The sequence below is a fragment of the Cardiocondyla obscurior genome, linkage group LG11, assembly GCF_019399895.1.
Source record: "Cardiocondyla obscurior isolate alpha-2009 linkage group LG11, Cobs3.1, whole genome shotgun sequence".
Taxonomy (NCBI): Eukaryota; Metazoa; Arthropoda; class Insecta; order Hymenoptera; family Formicidae; genus Cardiocondyla; species Cardiocondyla obscurior.
Genome location: NC_091874.1, coordinates 4316485 through 4334744, shown reverse-complemented (window position 1 = coordinate 4334744; position 18260 = coordinate 4316485). Strand labels below are relative to the sequence as shown.

The 18260-nt window shown below is 45.4% G+C and overlaps 1 protein-coding gene across 7 annotated transcripts in view; it reads left to right on the top strand.

Annotated features, from left to right (window-relative positions):
- LOC139106372 (uncharacterized) overlaps positions 1–18260 on the top strand; it is a 159787-nt gene that overhangs the window by 33711 nt on the left and 107816 nt on the right. For 6 of the 7 annotated variants that reach the window (XM_070663088.1, XM_070663091.1, XM_070663086.1 and 3 more), the window contains one exon: positions 17488–17531. The exons of the other annotated variant lie outside the window; for it this stretch is intronic. The gene's annotated coding sequence lies outside the window, so the exon portion shown is untranslated. The remainder of the gene's footprint in view (positions 1–17487; positions 17532–18260) is intronic. 7 annotated transcript variants of the gene reach the window in all.

Genomic DNA, 18260 nt, shown 5'->3' with positions numbered 1-18260 from the left:
GAACGATTCGTCATTCCCTTTCCTTGTAAAACAGGCCACTGGTTTTACGTATATCCGTGTGGCCGCCTCTAACGTGCCGGCAGCCTCACCTCGTCAATGCGAGTACAAAGATATATGGAGTGCTACCTGACGAAGTATATCGAATACCTCGCACTCGCGTGAGCCCTACGACCGGACGCGAGTAGATTTATGAGGCTCGGAAACGTGTCGAAATAGAAAAATATTGATAATCTTCGCCGTTGTTTCTCCAGCATTTTTTTTTTTTCTGACTAAAACGATATATCAACGGCGCATATTTTTTAGAAGAAATTATTAAATTTTAAATAAAATATTAATAAAATAAAAAGAAAGGGATTTATTCGGCATATTAGCGCCTACGTATTTTTTCGTTTTTTATTTTTATTTTATTCTTACAAATGTACGTTGGTATACGTGCAGTTGGAAATAAGTTCCGCATGAACGGTGTGTCTTTTTGAGATAAAAGCTCCCAGGGTAAACTCAATATTGACGCTAATTCACCAAAGTTTTCGCGTCACGCGGTTTTCCGCGTTCGCGCGTCGCTCGTAAAAATTGCGGGCCGCGGAATTCCCACAGTGCCGCCCCATGGGAACCGCAGCAGCGAGTTGTCGGCAATCGAAGATGGAATGCTAAACAGCCAAAGGGTTGAACGTTCTGTCGTCGTCGGTTCGTTGAGGCACACCGACGGCAACCGAGCCATCCGACCGCCGCCATCCAGTCACTCGACCTCCCTTTAGCCCGCGCCAGGCGCTGCGCGCATTTAGATAAGTTAAACTATAAATTAGACGGATCACTGGTAGCTACTCGAGGAAATGTTGTCGGCGCCTGAATATGTATGATTTATACAAGGAACCCGACTCACCGATATAATTCCCGCCAGCCGCCGGTACGGGTGGGCGAACTGTGAGAGACTGACGGAGAAACCGTTCGGCTCTCTCTTAATTCGACCTCGATCTGGTGCGAAGCGTTTGACGTGGCGTAAGAATGAATTGTACAAATGCACCACGACGAGAACACTCCAAAAGGGAATATCTTTTTAAAAATAGTAAAAAATAAAAGAAAAAAAAAATACGCGTAATGTAAAATAACAGAGATTTAATAGAGTTTGTTTATTAATTTTCTTTATGAATTGAAATAAATTTATTTAGCTTTGTTTGGAGCTTGATTATACTAAAATGCGTTTATTAAATTGCAAAAAAATTAAAAGATATCGGGGCGTTTAATAATTTTAATGTAAATATTGCTTTGCGGGGATCCCGGCGTTCGTAGGCAACGAATCACGTCTTCCACCGCGCTTGATGTTCGCAGTTGATACCCAATTAGCTGCACGAAGTGGCCCTCGACCGAAACGCAAAATCCATCGTCTGACCAATGTCCGCCATCTCTCCTGGACCCTCGGCGCGTTGTTTCTTCTCGGGATATAGCGCGGATTGAAATCCCGAACCAGCCTCGCGCAACTCTGATCCCCCGGTTGTTTCGACCGCGGTAGGAGCCGAAGACATCCCGCACAGCGCAGTTGATTTAGGATTCGCATGTAACCGCGATCGGGCGAGGCCGAGCGCTGTCCCGAACGGAATACTAATCAAAGATACACAAATTCCGTCGGCTAATACTTCAAATCCCCTTTAGCCGGGATCCTGAAATTAAATTATTGGATTAGACGTCGGCGACGGTATGCTCGTGCGAGAATGCGAGAGAGAGAAAGAGAAAGAGAGGGGGGGGGAGGGAGGGCGAAGGAGAGTCTCATTTCGCTTTCTTGATGAGAGCTAGAATTTGGAAAATCTTTGCAAAACTGTTTCTTAAGTATCACTTGATATTTCTTTAAGTATAGTACAGTTGAAAACGTTGTAGTTTCTGGAAAGAGAGAAAGTTACATTACGTAATTATGTTAATTTTAGTGTGAAACTTAGAAAAAGTCAGCCTTAATATTATCATTGATATTAGTTACTTGAAAATCAGTCCTTATCTCTTTGAAATATAAGCGATGTTTTCCACTTATTTTAACGATTGCTTAGTATAATTTCATGAACGTACTAGACAAGATCTTTCGCTTTCCGGACTCGGAGTCTTCCAAAAAACGTTTTTTGCATCAACTTTATTCGAGCGTCGCGGTTTAGAGGCATCGAGAGAAAATATGAACGGTGGGGAAGAGAGGGAGGGTTGAAAGACGAAGAAGAGATATTTCGGCGGGTTTGAGAGAAGAGAAAAGGCCAGAGATAGGGTGAAACGGCGATTTAGGATCGGAACTGTCCGCCGAAACAAAAGGTATTCTACCCTTTTCTCTCTTTTTAACTTACTCCTCGACCTTTGGATCTCTCTTTTCCGCCCTACGTCGCACCCTTCAGGCGACGATGCTCCGACTCGCTCGGCTGGACGGTTCCGTCGCCGCGTAGGAAGAGGACGCGAGGGGGTACGAGGATGAAAGGGCTATATTTTCATATCAATGATTTTATGACCGCATCCTTCCACCCTCGGGAGCGGCTGCCGGCGTTGTCGCCGCTACCGCCGGCAGCCCGTAGGAAATCTATATTTTATTGCGCGTGAAATTCTTGCTATTTATTCGCGTATAAGAATTTAAATGTTTCCAAAATGCGAGTTGGCCGCGCGTAGATCGCTTGCCCTTCCGCTTTTTTTACTCCCCTCCTCCCTTATCTCAGTCGCCGTTGTAATCCTTACATGATTTAGGTACGAGGGATCGACTCGGGAAGGATCACGTAGACAGGAAAAAGCGACGGGACAGGCGGGAATCTCCGGAGACGGTGAAGGGCGAAACGCCCTCCGCGTAGATTAAGTTCGATTCGCCGCGACATATTCTTTGGGCGCCGCGAGGAAATACGATCGCGGTATTTTAAAATAACGACGCCATTAGCGAGACTTCAGCGGGACTGAAGCGCGAACCTGGCCGATTCTTGAGAGGAGAAACTCATTTTCCTTCGCCGCGAAATACGCGAATGTTTTCGACGTTATTATTATCAGAAGTCATTATTCGGACCGCGCTACTTATTTCTGGCTTGAATAACAAACGAACGTAGTAACGTGGAGCTGAAAATTCGGAAATAACATATACCTTGCGATATAAAATATTGGCAGTAAATATGCAATCAGATTTTTTAAATAAAAATCATATAATCAGTCAATCAAATGTTCGGGTTTTCATATATGTGAGAATTAATGTTGTAATCAACAGGTGATAATTATTGGCTGTGCTAAATGGAGTTGTTGAAAATTCCGCGAATACAGAGATAAAATTTATTTGATTTGATCAGCTTTTGACACCAATAATCGCTCCGCCGGTCTTCGAACCTTCCGTGCAGCTTACGGGAACGCGCGACGCGACCGCGTATATGAACTCCCGGCGCATCCACCTCTCGCAGCCATAAAGTTCGAGTTTACAACGCGAAATGGACTGGAAAGCAAAACGTGCAAAAAAGGAGAGTAACGAGGGAGCGCGAAGGGCGGGAGGGGGTGGAGGTGAAACGAGGACGAGAGCGTTTCTGCTGAACGGAGATGATGAGAGGGAGCGGGCTGGGAAACGAGAGGGGGGCGAGAAACGAGGGGAGAAAGAGAGATAATTGCGGAGCAAGCGGGAAATTAAGAGCGTGAGAGAAAGAGCGAAAAATCGTGAGATGAGGACGGAGGGGAAAGTCCGCGAGGGAAGAACAGAGAGAAACAGAGACATGAGGGAAGGGATGTGGAAGAGACAGTGGGGGTTGGGTGGCGGTGGCGGTGGCAGTCGGAGAAGTAATATCCAGCGCAACGTTCCGGGAGGATGAGCTTTAATTGGAATATGGATCCGCTCTCTGTCGTTTCCCGATACCCCGATAAATTATCCTACGTACCATTTGCCCCGGAAAGCGGCACTTCAATTCTGCCGGCGTTCACCGCGTAACACCTCTAGCCGTGAAAGAGAAAGAGGGAAAGAGAAAGAGAGAGAGAAAGAGAGAGAGTAATGCCGCGCGTGCTATTCGGCACGAACGGATATGACGAAGTGCGAATGTAGGCTTTAAAGAGACACGATTAAGGTCAATTTGCCGTGATTCGATTTATTCTCGATTAAATTTTGAGGATCCGCGTTCAATCGCGTGTCGGGCGTCAGACTTTAGCCGCGAGCTACTGAGAAATCGCATGGTCTATCTGTGAACTCGATGTCGAAATTTATTCACTTAATATTGATAGAAATGGAAATAAAAATAGGGAAATATAAAATACGATTTAATTTGCACGAACTTTTTATTTCAAAGAATAAATTACGCTCGGGATACATAATTATTGTTTCAATTACCGTACATATCACTTGTTTAAAAAAAAATATAAAATCGAGCAGAGTTTTTTCTGGCCACATATATCTGTTCCGGTTATATTCGTACGTGGTGTATGTGGCCGGCTGCGGGAGTTCGGGTGGCCAAAGAGAAATGCCGGGCATTAGGTTCGGGATGGCGAGCAATGACGGAAGTTGATTCGCCGCGTTTCGCCGTGGGACTGCGCCCGGCGTTTCGCGAGTTGTGATCTATATCCGGTATATTCCTGGTGCCCGTCTAGGCCTTCTCCAGGGATTTCGTGTGACGTATGTGGCTACCTGACGAGAGAAAACAATCTTCGAGGATATATCGTCCTAGCCTATTGCGAGATGAAGTCGGACGCGAGGACAATGTTTCCTTCGCCGCGAACGACGACAGGTATCTTTAACGGAACGAATATTGAAATCGCGCTTGAATGACGTTTATGAGACCCGGAGGAAAAGAAAGGTCGAAAAAAGCGTAATAAAATGGAAGGATAATCATCTTTTTTTGTATGTAGATATTTATCAGTTATAAGAAATTTTATTAAAATGTAGTTGCACGTACGTAATTTTCAATGCGTGCATCCGGACCGTCAGTTCTATAGATAGCACCAAAAAAAAAATTATTAATGTCGGTTCGGTCGTGATCAGCGGCTGTAAAAGAAACGGACCGGATATCAGGCGAAGGATTGGGGCAGTAGGGAGCCGCGTTGTTGTTTTCTACTATCTGTCTTCGGGTAAACGCGTGCGGTTTAGCCAATTCGCCCCTTGACCGAGAAAAATGGCTATCGGCCTTGGGAATACGTTTACGACCGTTCTGGGCCGAGTAATTCTATTACGGAAGGATTTTTTTCGCTTTATACTATATCGGGGATGGAACTTTTTTCCGCGTCCTGACCGGACCATTCGTTCTCTTAATAAGGTCCAAACGTCTCGAGAGGCTATCGATATTCCACGCTCGTGTACCGATTCCCTGTCACTCACGGCTGTAATCGCATGCAAATTTTTTCACGTCTTGCATTTTTATATCAATCAATTATTACGGCATAATGCTTTATCCGTAAGATTTAAATTAGTTGGTGTCGATTAGATTCATTAAATTTATTATTTCTTTATATATATTAATTTTATTCATACAAAAGTATTATTAACATTCTATTTTCGGTGAGATTTAAAACATTTTTTTTTATGCCCTACGAATCAAGTCAGACATTTCGCCCATTCGCCATGCGAAGTATCAATCTCTTTCGCGGATGAGTTGCCCCAGTTGAAGCGTGGAAGGCACTCGATATCAAAACATTTGCATGTTCTTTATGAAAATTCTATAGTTTATGGGGACATTTGTATGTATTATCATATTAGCATATTCCAAAAGACAGCAATCTCAATATTGGATACTGACGTTGGCTATATCGCTTGTTTACTACCCCTTCGCTTTTGTATCGCCCTTACGATAGCGGGTGCGCACGTGTCCTCCCCCTTCTCGTAAACACGGCTATGCGAACGCCTTTTTTTCTCTCGAATTTCAAATACGCACCGCATATGTGACATCAAGAATGACAGGAGGGAAAAATTTCCGAACATCCCAGATGTAGAGCACAGATACGTAGGAATTGCAAAACGCAGCTTCGAAGATTCGCTTGATTATACATTTCAAAAACATGCTCGTTTATTAAGTACTTCGTTTATAAATCGATATTAATTTTTGGGCAATTAAGTTGCGTAAGAAAAAAAAAATGTATATATTTCAAATGCAATTTGCAACAAACGTTAATTTATTATATATTAATAATAGCGTATTAATTTCTTTACTTCTTTTCTTCCCACGACTGACTATCTTTTAAATGAAAGTTTCATGTGAAACATTATAAGGTTCAGGAAAACGTCAAAGATGTCACATAAAATTAAACGAGATAGATAAGATATGTATCAAAAATATATATAATACGTTTGATATGCCCCTATTGTTCAACGTGGAGTCGTTCGCAGTTTCATTCGTACGAGGAGCTTTTCTCCTACTGATCATGTACGAAGGCTCGTATACGTTGCTAAGCAACCGTCTGGAGGGTGCCTTCTTGCGTGCGTTACATTATATCGACGTGGTTTTAGCTGCTTTACTCATTTAGACAATAATAGCCTGGCTATGCATATCCATCGTGCGTAAAGAATCGCGTGGTGAGAAAAAGCATGAAGCGAGGAGCTTCCGCGCTTTGCAGCTTCTACGCTTTGTAGCCATGCAGCATCTCTTTGCCATCTTGAAAGTCATTTTGTCACATTAATTCTTCGCACTTTGATTATAATATTTAACGCTTCGATAAATCTTTCACCAATGTTCCGGGCGTGGAAAATCGTTTAGCAAAACAAAGTAACTTTGCAAATTTTTTTCAAAATTTAATTTACGCGAATAATTTCCATTCCTGTTATCTGAAAACTAATTTTTAAAATCGCGTTTTGATTACGCGATTTCTAAAACTTACGGATTATTTTCGGAATTACTTAGCTTAGATTCGGATAAGCGGAGATCGATTGAACGATAGGGACGGACATCGGAATTCACCTTCACGCGCGCGGGCCGCCGTCGCTTTTCCGTGCAATTGCCTCCTAATTATCGCCGTCAACTAATAACTCGCGTTAATTTCAGGCGATTTAGTGGCGGCGGCGCGTGTGTGCGCGCGCGCGCGTTAGTTCATCCCCGGTTCCCCACATTCTCTCGCCCGCCGCCTTTCACCCTCTCGCCGCCGAAGTTTAAATTGAATTGGGTTGGCGCGGCACGACGCTAGTTCGCAAAACTATACCCGCACGTATAGATATAGCTCGGGCTACGGGCGCCACCGTATCCGAAGACCATCGACTGGAGAATAGTGCTCCCTGTTTATGGGACAAGTAACGCCATGGAGATACAGTTCAACTAGCAATGAGAACACCGAACGCGTTTCCCTCGGCCCCGCTTCCTCACTTCGGTTATCCTCTTCGATCCTCTCCGAATGCATCGAACTTCTCTTTAACGTTCACCCGGGTGTTTGCTGTACGAAATACATTTCTTCCCGCGATCCCGCGCGGCGAGACGTAGCGGTGGGCGAAGCGAGCCAGCACCTTGAACGACTTTACGATTGGATAGTGTGAGAATTCGAGCTAGGAAGTCGTACGGAAGATGGAAGGGGGGGTATCGAGCCGTCTGCAGGGTATCGGGGAATGTTTCTTGCTTTACTGGGGGTTGTCGCTTATCGGGAATGTATAGTGTGTTGGTCAGGTCGTTAGCAAGTTGTCGAGATTAAATGCCTTCCAGCGTATTAGAAGCTGCACTAGCTTGATTAGCCCCCCCCCAACCGGCGCGCTACCGACGTGATCCTCCTCGGCACGGGGGTCGCATCGATCCCGGGGAAGGCTATCCCACGTAGTCGTTGTCGTCGAAGACCTCTGGGCTTCGCGGCACACTCGATATCTATACGGAAGCGCATTATCTGCTTACTGTTTAAGTGCCGTTCCTACGATGCCTCTAGTTTCGCTTTGACCCCTTGGCTACGATGGCTGCGAACGTTTTCCCATAGAATTTACGTACGTTCTGGTATGGAGGAGGAATTAATAAGAACTATCTTGCTTCTGAATTAGCCGTATTAATTTTCTTGCGTAAAGTAACATTTTTAATTAAATCAGAAATAAATAAAATTTTCGTAACATTAATTTTTGCTAATTAATTTTTCGTAACATAAATTTTGGCAGCTAAAAACGCGCCGAATAAAACACATTGCCATTGATTTTTATTTATTTGCGAATTCTCTGCGATCCCACGCAAAGATAATGATACGTCGGTATTTGCGATATACTCGGAAAGCGACAAGTCAATCTGCGCGTCGGCAGACGGAGATTACAAAAGCATATTAGATACTTCGAATATTGGCTGCGCCTCCGTACGGGGCAGAAAGTGAGAGAGAGAAGCGGCAGAGAGGAGATTCACGGCACTGGATTTCCGCGAGCTGCAATACACTTAGCTCGATATATATTTGCATACACGCACGCTCCTATTCCGCGCAAGAAGGACGCGGGGAGCCGCTCTCGGGGGGCGATGGGGGATGCGCGCGATGGCGCACACGCTCGTTAATATTCATACGAGCCATGAAGCACGGCGCGGCACACTCTCGCGAAACGCGTATAAAGTATCGGTAAATAAATCATAATGCGTTATTGCGTATTTGAATATGTTTGATGCGAGGCATCGGGGACCGGGATGGGACGCCTGTGGTCTCGCGACTCTGAGGTAGCGAATGAAATTTCAGGAGGGGGACGCGTTCTGGGGATGGTGGTCGTTGACGCCCGTTGAATGCCGGTGGAAGCGCACTGCGAGAGACTAGGAGAGTGGAAATATTAGTTAGGGAGCTGGGAATGCGCCGTAGTCGCTCACGTGATTTACCCCACCGCGTATCGAAGCGTTTAATAATTTTTTTTAATAAAAAAATATTGTTTTTAAGTTGATACTGACTTTAATTAGATTTTATTTTTTAATTCGTTTAAAAAACATTTAATTAATTATTAATAAAGAGTACTATTTTACTCTTAGCAACTCTTTTTATTTATTTTTTATTTTTTTATTTTTTTTTAGATAAACGTGTGTATAAATTTTATTTATTTATTTTTTTATCTTTTACGAAAAAATTATTTCTCCTGAGACTTTCCGTGAGCCCTCGTATATCGGTTAAAATGATGACGCCGGATTATTGATTGCTCGCAATGATTCATTGTGACCCTCTTCTTATGGTATCGACGGGGAGGCCGAGGGGGTGGTACTCTCTATTGTGCATCGAAAGTAATGCTATACACGTCGCTCCTGCGGTCGTTGTTCGGGGTGCGGTTGATGTCGATATTTTAAAATACATATCTGCATATACGTGAGAATTCACTGCTCTCTCCCTTCGGCTGACGTCGTCTCGTTACAAAGATAAAGGCATGGTACTTAATGAGTCGAGGAGAGTAGATCCACGACGGGGATAGATCCCACAGTCTCCGCGAAGGGCTGCGCCGTGTACTCGTGGGACACTTGTAACCTCACCTCGCCGTCACCGTCTCCCTCGCTCCTTTCTCGACTTGGTTGATCATACCATAACGCTGGCTGATTTATCGGTATTCCTTGGGCAATAACGAGCTGCCCTTGCTGGGCGAAACTCAGCTGAATAGGGTCGCGTACACGTGTGACTTTGCCGCGGCTCTTCGAATATACGTTGCGAAATGGAAATCTATCGCCTCGCCGACTCATTCTTCGCTCGCGTTTATGCAACATGAGAATAAATTGCGTGGTATTCTTCAAAATCATTCCGCATTCATCGTATTCGAATTTCACGTCAATAGACAAGTCGAATGAATTCCGAAGTATCCTCGCTCGCGGATACGTGCTTTTGATCCAGCTACTCCACACGCGAGTCGCAACGCTTTCGAATCCTTTAATCTCCGCTTACGAACGATAAAAGTTTAAATAATTTACGAACGCCGCTGGTTGCAAATAACTTTAGCTCTCTCGCTTCTTGCCGCGAAGCACGATTATCGTTCACCTTCAATGGGGGAAAGGCGAGCCCTCCAGGTACGTTCAAGCTTCAGACTTCGAAGTTTTGTGGCCGCGCGATATACTGACGTTAGTTTGCGTATAATAAGGTGTCGTCTTATCTAATGGGATTTGCAACGTGGGCCTGGAAGAGTGTATCGTCGTGTATAACGGTAATTACGCGTTATTAACAAGCCTCGGGGGTGTCGAGGGGCGGTGATGGTTGCCTCTTGTCTAATTAACTGAGTTTACCGCGACACCTGCCCCCGTATCACGGCATCTTCTACACTTCAACCAGTAACTCAAGATTTACGCCGAAGAACCGCGAGCGGATGGCAAGGGCTCTCATCCTTATCGTTGTCTGCGCCGTGTAGCTAACACAATCAATAAGGCTAATTGTTTCCCTTACGGAGATACGTTAATAATAAAACGAAATATTTATTAAAATAAGGAAAAAGCAAAGTCTTCCATTTTTGCGATAACATTTTAAGGTGTATTTATACCCGCGCGCAAAATTTTTATTTTTCTTTAACGTTATTTCACATCTTTAATTTAATATAAAGGGATGAGCTATTGCATATATCGTTACCTTTGCGTATCGCTCTGATGGCATACTAATTCGTGTGCGATGTGCAGCATTTTCACCGCCTCTCTCGGCGGTGGCCCGCGCATAATAACGTCATTTAGTCGTCAGTGCTCACTTAATTACCGGAATTCACGAGGATCCGTCCTCGCGCACGGCCCGAAGCGTTAACTTTCAAGGATCTTCTTTCATAATTTACGTCATAATCACCCGGAACACAGAAACGCGCCGGAGACACGAGCCGCGCGCTCGCACTCGCCGCTCTTGTCAGCGCGCTATTCTTTTGCGGAACGTTGCAACAAAGTGCGCCCCGCGCGCGAAGGCGCGTCGCGGGTCACGTTCATAAAGGTGAAGTGCATTTGGCGGTAATGTGTCGTGTATCGTACCGCATGTGGTGCTTTCAATTCAGTTGGAGAACACCGGCTCACGTAACCGCGAGGAACGTCCCGCGATGATTCCTCTCGACGCCGGTCTCTGACGTTGAAACGTTAAATGTTAAACATCGTGCGTTCGCCGCTATTCTCCCTTTCCGGCTGCGCTCTTTTTCCGCGCGACTCTACCGCGATGCTTTCACTTTGCGTTTTTGCATCACGATGATCAAAACGTCTTTAGATTGTATGCAGCTGCGCGCGTGCACGCGGCTAACAAGCGGAGATAGAGCAGTGATATATACATTTAACGCGGAATTTTAAGGTTTACATTATTATATTTGAGACTTCTGAATACACGGCTCGTAAGGTACTTTACAATTTTTAATTAAGAAATGCACTGCATTGAAAATATTTTATTCGCGTTATTTTAACGCGTTTGAAGTAACTTAGCGCGGATGTTTTATTAAGACGCAGTAAGACAGTACTTTTTGAAAGAGCGGAACGCATCCGGGTAATTCGTGGATATCGCGCGCTGTATTTAAGGCAAACTCGTACCGCGGCGGACTCTTGCATTTTCGAAATTAACGATAATATTCCGCTCGCCCGCGCCGAAACGGTCCATCTCCGAACGCGATGTGTGTGGTCGCTATTACATAAAGCGTGCGCGTTGCGAAACGAGTACGAATGCGAGTTACCGGTACCCCAGGTACGAGGCTCCGAACATTACACACGTCCTCCAGTCGCGCCCGCCCTCCCCCTCGCGGCCCTTATCCTCAGCAGAAGTGTACGAAGGCATTTAGACCTTTCCCCGACTCATCAGCTTTGTGCTTTTGCCGGCGGTCGCCGCGGTGTGCGCCACGGGATAATAACGCAGCTTTTGCGTTACCTCAAAAACACGAATTTTCACTTCAACTTTCCGTTAACTGCCCTCTCGCGCACCTAAGTACAAAGTTAATTTTTTAATTATCCCCGCGGTGTCTGGCATCGCGCACTGTGTCGACCTCGAGGACACCTCCACCACGTCGCCGTCACCACCACCTGCGGCTTCGTCGTCACTTCGGCGTCCGCGTCTCCGCGGGCAATTGGGAAGTTGCCTCCGGAAGAATCTCCGCCCAGGGTTAGCTGCGGGCTTGGATAGCCGCGGGGGTCGGTTACGTTGGTTATCGTTCCGGTAACTCCGCGCCAACGCCGCGTCGTAAATGCCACCGTATTTACCTTTCCATGCGAACGAGTGTGCTCCGTAGGCTTCACTTAAAAGGGAAGTTTCTTGAAACGTTTCATTAAGCTCGCTGCGAAAGTTTTGCGCGAACGAATACGCCATGGCAGTGATGGGAGTAAAAATCTAACAAATTTCACTGGATGCGGAATAAATCAAAAAGAATAATATAAAAAAATATTTAAGGAACATTATCAGTCACGTATTATCAAACTTTACTTTAAATTATTCTTGTCCAAATTTATATCGTAATACTTTAACAGAGAAAAGAAAGAGAGTCACAGTGAAAGAAATGCAACTATAATACATCTTAAAAAAAAAAAAAAAAAAAAAAAAAAGTAATAGTTCGAGAACGTAGCGTTGTACAACAAAGATACAGCAATTTTAGCTAGCACGCAGGCAACACATAACGTTTTGTTAGCACCGCGTTGGCTCGTGTAGGCTGTCCAACGTTACGTCGACGATACCGTAACAAGAGACGATTTTGTAACCCAGAGACGTAGAGGAGGGACCTCGGAAAGCGTTGACGCAGGTATAAGGCCGTTTCGTCAGTCTCATTGTCACGGTTGTCGCGGAATGAGAACGTACGGCCGGGTCGTATTTTAATTCCGCGGACAAACCACCCCCGCGGTCGCCCGGTCCGGGGGCCCACCCCTTTCTTCTTCGCGTTTCCTCCGAGCCCCTGCTGGCGGTGTTTCTACTACGTCGCCACCGCGACGAGCTGCTCACGCCCGGGGTCGCGTTGACATTACGGCGCATAATATTTAATAATTATTTTCATTAAAGTCATAATAAAGTTTAGGATACTTTATTAATTTATAGGCCAGGGAACACGTTTAAAGGGTTCGCGGCGTTTCCTACCGTCTCGCGGCCATTCGTATCAATTATTGTCCTTCACGCGGCGAGATTAAGGAACCGCCTCTGAACGCAGTCCTCGGTGAAAACTTCTTCGGCAATCTTTATCGGTCGCTTCGCGGCGTGCCGGCTCTTAATGAAGAAAGTAAAGTCGTCACGAGCAACAACCATATAATACCGCCGTTTCGTAAATCGCTACCACGATACCCTGGTGCATGTAATGAATTAAATGAATCAAATTAATGAAATTATTCTCAATAATTGTCTGGAAAGTAATCGTTTAATCTCAATGAAAAATTACTCTTACGCGACATTATATATTGCAAATAATTTTACTCGCCAGATACGATTTTGTTGCGAGATTGATAACGTTTGCACTTTGGAACTTGACGCCGGTGCGATTGTATGACTTATCGTGATTCGGGCGAAAAGATCGCTTCGAAGACGAGCGTGTCGTACCCCCGATAGCGAAGGGTTGTACGTTATCCGACTCCGCGGGTCTTGTTTATGGCGCGGTGACGTTAGAAGAGGGAAGGCGCGTGGGGTCGAACGTTCGCCGGCGAACTGGCGTGGATTGGCTTTCATTAATCCGCTAACCCTATCTGCTCTCGACTTCTCGCACCCGCATACCTACATCCGCGCATGTATTATAAATCGTAACGCATTCGGGCCATCGCCGAATATCTATGGAGCCGCGGATTCTCCGTGCGGCGGACGGACTCCGGACTTGAATAATTTAGTACCGAGGCGCATTAACGCTACCCTTCTTACGCTACGTATTAACCTCAACAACCGTTTCCACTACCAGCACCAGTTGCTATCGGTGCGATCCACGTACAAATCACGAGTGAATCGACCGATTTTCGCTTGTCCGACGTTTCATCGTTCCGTTTTCCTGCACACATTACTTTAAAGTGTTAGGTACATTATTTAATATATATTTTATAATAATATTAATATAATTATTTGATATCGATTAAGTGCTGCACTAAGTTTTCTCTTGTACATTTATTTCTGCCTTGGCGTGAATTAAAATAGAAACGCGAGACATTTCGAACGTAAGGCCGTTGTTGCGAATTAACGATCCTCTGCGAACGGAGAAGTCTCCTTGCGTATAGGGGTATGGGGGTGCTCGAGAAATATCATCGAATAATGAATATTCATGCCGATGAGTCGCGGGACCAAAGCGAGAGATAGGGCAAACGGGGGTGGAGAGGGGGCGTGGAGAAGGTGGCCGGGTTGTAAAGTTGCCCCGTGGAGAATCGCGCATCGGCCGCCATATTTTGTACGATGTATTCCGACTGGCAGCACCCTCCGCGGGGTAGATCTAAATGCTGGTGCCCCGTTTACGCCTGGCACCCCGCTCCTAAACCCAGCGCGAAAGCTCGCGATCGACGAAACGACCCGTGCCAACTTTCGAAGTATCAACCGGATTCACTTCGCCCGCAGCGCGCGATGTAGCCGGAATTAATTATAATGAAGCTTTTACTTTAATTCCATAATTAATCCTAACTCACGTCAGTGCGATGCTCATTATAAATTTAATGCGATTTCGCCTGCTGTTCCTTTAGAATCCTCAAATTGAGCTTTATGGAAATCAACTTCGAAGATAACGACGCGTGATTAATATATATAATTCACAATAACATCTGCAGGGAGTGCAATTCCGGTTATCCTATCAACATTGGGAATCATATCGTTACTTTTATTTTTTTCCTTTTTCGTTTTTTAATTAGACAATATTCGCGAGAAAGGGCGAAGGTATCTCGTTGATGATCTCGCGAATACCTCGCAAGGCGTCCTCCTTCAAGAGAGAAAAAAAAAAAATTCTTTTTCGCGTGCTTTTGCTTTTACGTTTGCAGTCGCGATAAAACTCGAACAAAACTCAAGATTTTATAGGCTAATACCGTGAGCAGCGGGTGAGTAGGTGGCTGGGCTAGCTTTCATTCCCGTCGTGGATCCGTGATTTTATATAAAAGTATGTTTTATGTATGTGCGTCAAGTATATGCGGCCGGTTTCTCTGTCTCCCTCTCTTTACTCTCTCCTCCTCTCTCAATTCTGTCGCATAAAAGGGTTTTGGATTTTATTCCTGCGGTTTCGATGCCGACCGGGAGAATTGAGGCGGGGGACGTCTACGAATATTCTCGTCGCATCCGGAATTTAAATTTTATACGTATGTGTCCATGAGAGATCAGCGCGCGACTTTAGTTCACCCGTTTCTCGTCTCCGGCTGATCCGTCTCGCGGGCCGAAATCTGCCGGAAGAAGCGAATACGTCGAAGGAGGGGATAGTGCGGAAGAGCAGCATCACGTAGGTGTATTAACGTCACACTCAGTATTTGAATTTTGCCGGTCCTCGCGTTACATCGCTTCCCAGGATATTTTACATTTCGGCCGTTGCGTTTAGTTATCTCTTCGTTACGAAATTATGTATTCCGCGCGGAGCAAGGCAAATAAAGTGTCCCGTCGATAAGCGGACTCTCGATTCTCATCGGCGCGGCAACCCAACGCCGAGGAAAATTTCTGTGGCTCACGAAGACGACGCGGGAGGGTGGGAAGGAAAACGGAGGTGATGGTGAAGGGCTGTCCGGGGATGCCGCGGTGCTGGACACGCGGATGGCGCCGTTATCCCTGGCGAGAATTTCAGAAAATATTCCAAGGCAAAAAGTATAGAGCGAGGCGTTTTAATTATCATTAACAAGGCCGGCGTATAACTCAGAATTACGCGTTTATACGTAATAATACGTAGGTAGGTACTGCCGTACGTGCCGGTACCGGCCGCGCATTTATACATATCCGCGTATGTAGACGCGTATACATATACGCGTTTATATTCCGCACGGAAATGGCGCGCGGGCACGTACGTATACGTACGTAGATACGGACAGTCGAGCGGCACGGGCGGACGGACCGGACGGACAGAGAGACAGACAGACGGACAGCAGATCTGCAACGCGCTGACTCTGGTGCTAAATGAGATGCGTTACGGAGGGAGGGAGACGGCCGGCGGCCGGCGGGCGGAGGGAACGATGGACCACAGGGTGGTGCCGGCGATGGTGGGGTGCGGAGGGTTGGTCGGCCGTCGGGGCGAATTCCCACCTTACCAATCCTATTATTAACAATTAGCTCTAAACTACTCTTTGCATATAAAATCATCCCGCACACCTCGTAACGGCGGAATGGAAATATACATACTGCATGGTCGTCCGTCGGCTCGGCCGTGGAAAATATGCCGCGGCGCCGCGCGTATCGGCGCGCTCGTGGAACATCACCAAGTGTTGGATTTGCCAAATTGCTCGAATGACGATCGACACGTGGGACTCTCCCCATTGTAGCGTCGCTAGTACGACATGATCGCGTGAATATCAGTTACACGTGTAACAGCACATATAAGAGACGTAACTAACGCTTTCCTTGTCAGAGACAATTATTAAGAAAAAAAAAATATTTTTTTACGATATGCCGTATCGCGCAATAATTTGTGTGAGTTTTATTTGTAAAAAAAAAAAAATTAGATTTAATTACATTAGGGCAATTGAGCGTCCGACGCATTCTTAAGTTACCGCGGGACTTTATTTTCGACCTTTGACGTAATCATAAATCTCCAAATATGTATATACGCGCAGCCGACGCTACCAAGTAGGCGACATAAAAGGGCAATTCAAGAGGGCCGTGGAACTCGGGTGCGAAGCCGCGAGGGGTTGAAGACGGGACAAAAGTAATGCAATGCCGGAATATGTCACGAATTAAGCGGGGAGAAACCGGGAGTGCTCTCCGCCGTCGTCGTCTTCGTAGTCGTCGTCGCTTTTATTAGAATTATCTTTGTCACTTTCCCAAGTTTATATTTACTCCTCCTGCGAACCTCTTAAAGTCGTGCCACCCCCGCGGCATCCACCTTCCGCCGCTTCCTTCGAAGCCACCCTTACCCCCCTCGACCACCTTCCTATACTCCTCCTGTATCACCTCCGTCATCCCTTCTCTGCGCTCACCCGCACCCCTTTGCCTGCATCCTCCTCTCGGCGAGCAACCCCAGCGCGCAAGCGAGAATACAGCGCGAGGCAGCAGCCACTCGCTTATTATCTTTACGACTGGGAAGATGGAATTAAACTGAGTGTGCAGCCGAAATGTAATAATATTCATTACTATGCTAATGTCCGCACGGGCCCGCGGGGTTATGGGCTCCGAAAACTTGCCTCGTATTTTTGTTATCTGCCGCCGACCGACCGGGGAGGCCTAATTCCCATAGAGTCGACGATCAACATGGCACCGTGATTCCACTGGAGATTACGGATCCGTCGTTGTATCTTGATAACGCGACATTAAATTATTGCGCCAAATTGTTTCCAAAAGCGTTCTACCTTTTGTGTTATTAACAACGCGTAAAGCGTAAAATTTTACGGAAAAATTTTAAGACTGCACATAAAAAACGAAAGAATATAACATAAATATAAGATAAAAAAAATTTTACATTATATTTTTTAATATTAAAAATAAATTTATTAATATCTGCACAAAATCCTATCTGTAAAAAATTAAAATAAAATCTTTAATTAAAAAAATATTAACTTTTTGTATTATCTTTATTAATTGATATACCAGCATCTCTACATTAATATTTTGCATTTTATGTTACAGTCACAACCACAACTCTACAACTTCGCCGAAGCTCATGCAGATTGGTGAGTTGCATAATTTTTTTTTCATAGATTGAAATTGTGGTTTCTTTAAATCTAGCGCGAGCATGGTTTTTTCTAATTTATATAAAATATAGGTCGATTTTCTTTGACGAAGGTTGCTATCCTTCATTACTCAATATCAATGTCTTTCGTGGATTTCGAGACAGTACGTGCCGTGTGCCGCGAAAGTTCGGACGAAGATGCTCGTCATATTTTCCATACAGTAGTTTCCGTGAATCGCAATGTTTCCGTGCCCAAGGACTTCTCGAGTTTCTAACTGGGATGGCAAGCGGGACCGAAACGCGCAACAGAAATCACGAGGACTTCCCGGGACTGTACCCCAGTCGCGTTACTCGCGCCGGCTTATCTGGGTCGTCAAAATTATAAGCTTTCGGGTAGAAACTCGCCGGTACAAACGGCGAGCAGTAAATTCGCTGTCCCTATCGGGGGTGAGCTTCCTTGGCGTCGGGATGCGGCGCAGGGACCGAAACTTGCGGCCTTAAATATCAGCCTTGCCTGTCCGGAGCGCGAACGAGATAAAAAACAAGTGCAGGCTGGTCAATAATTTTCAGTAAGATAGCGTCATTGTTGCACTATTTCGTTTTCGAGTTGCGCAAACAATAGCGTTCGTCTCGCGCGACCGCTTTTGTTCCCTTTGCCGGATATACATTTATTTTAAATATGCTAACTAAATTGCATATATTTTTTTAAACTGCTAAATTATTCGAAGTA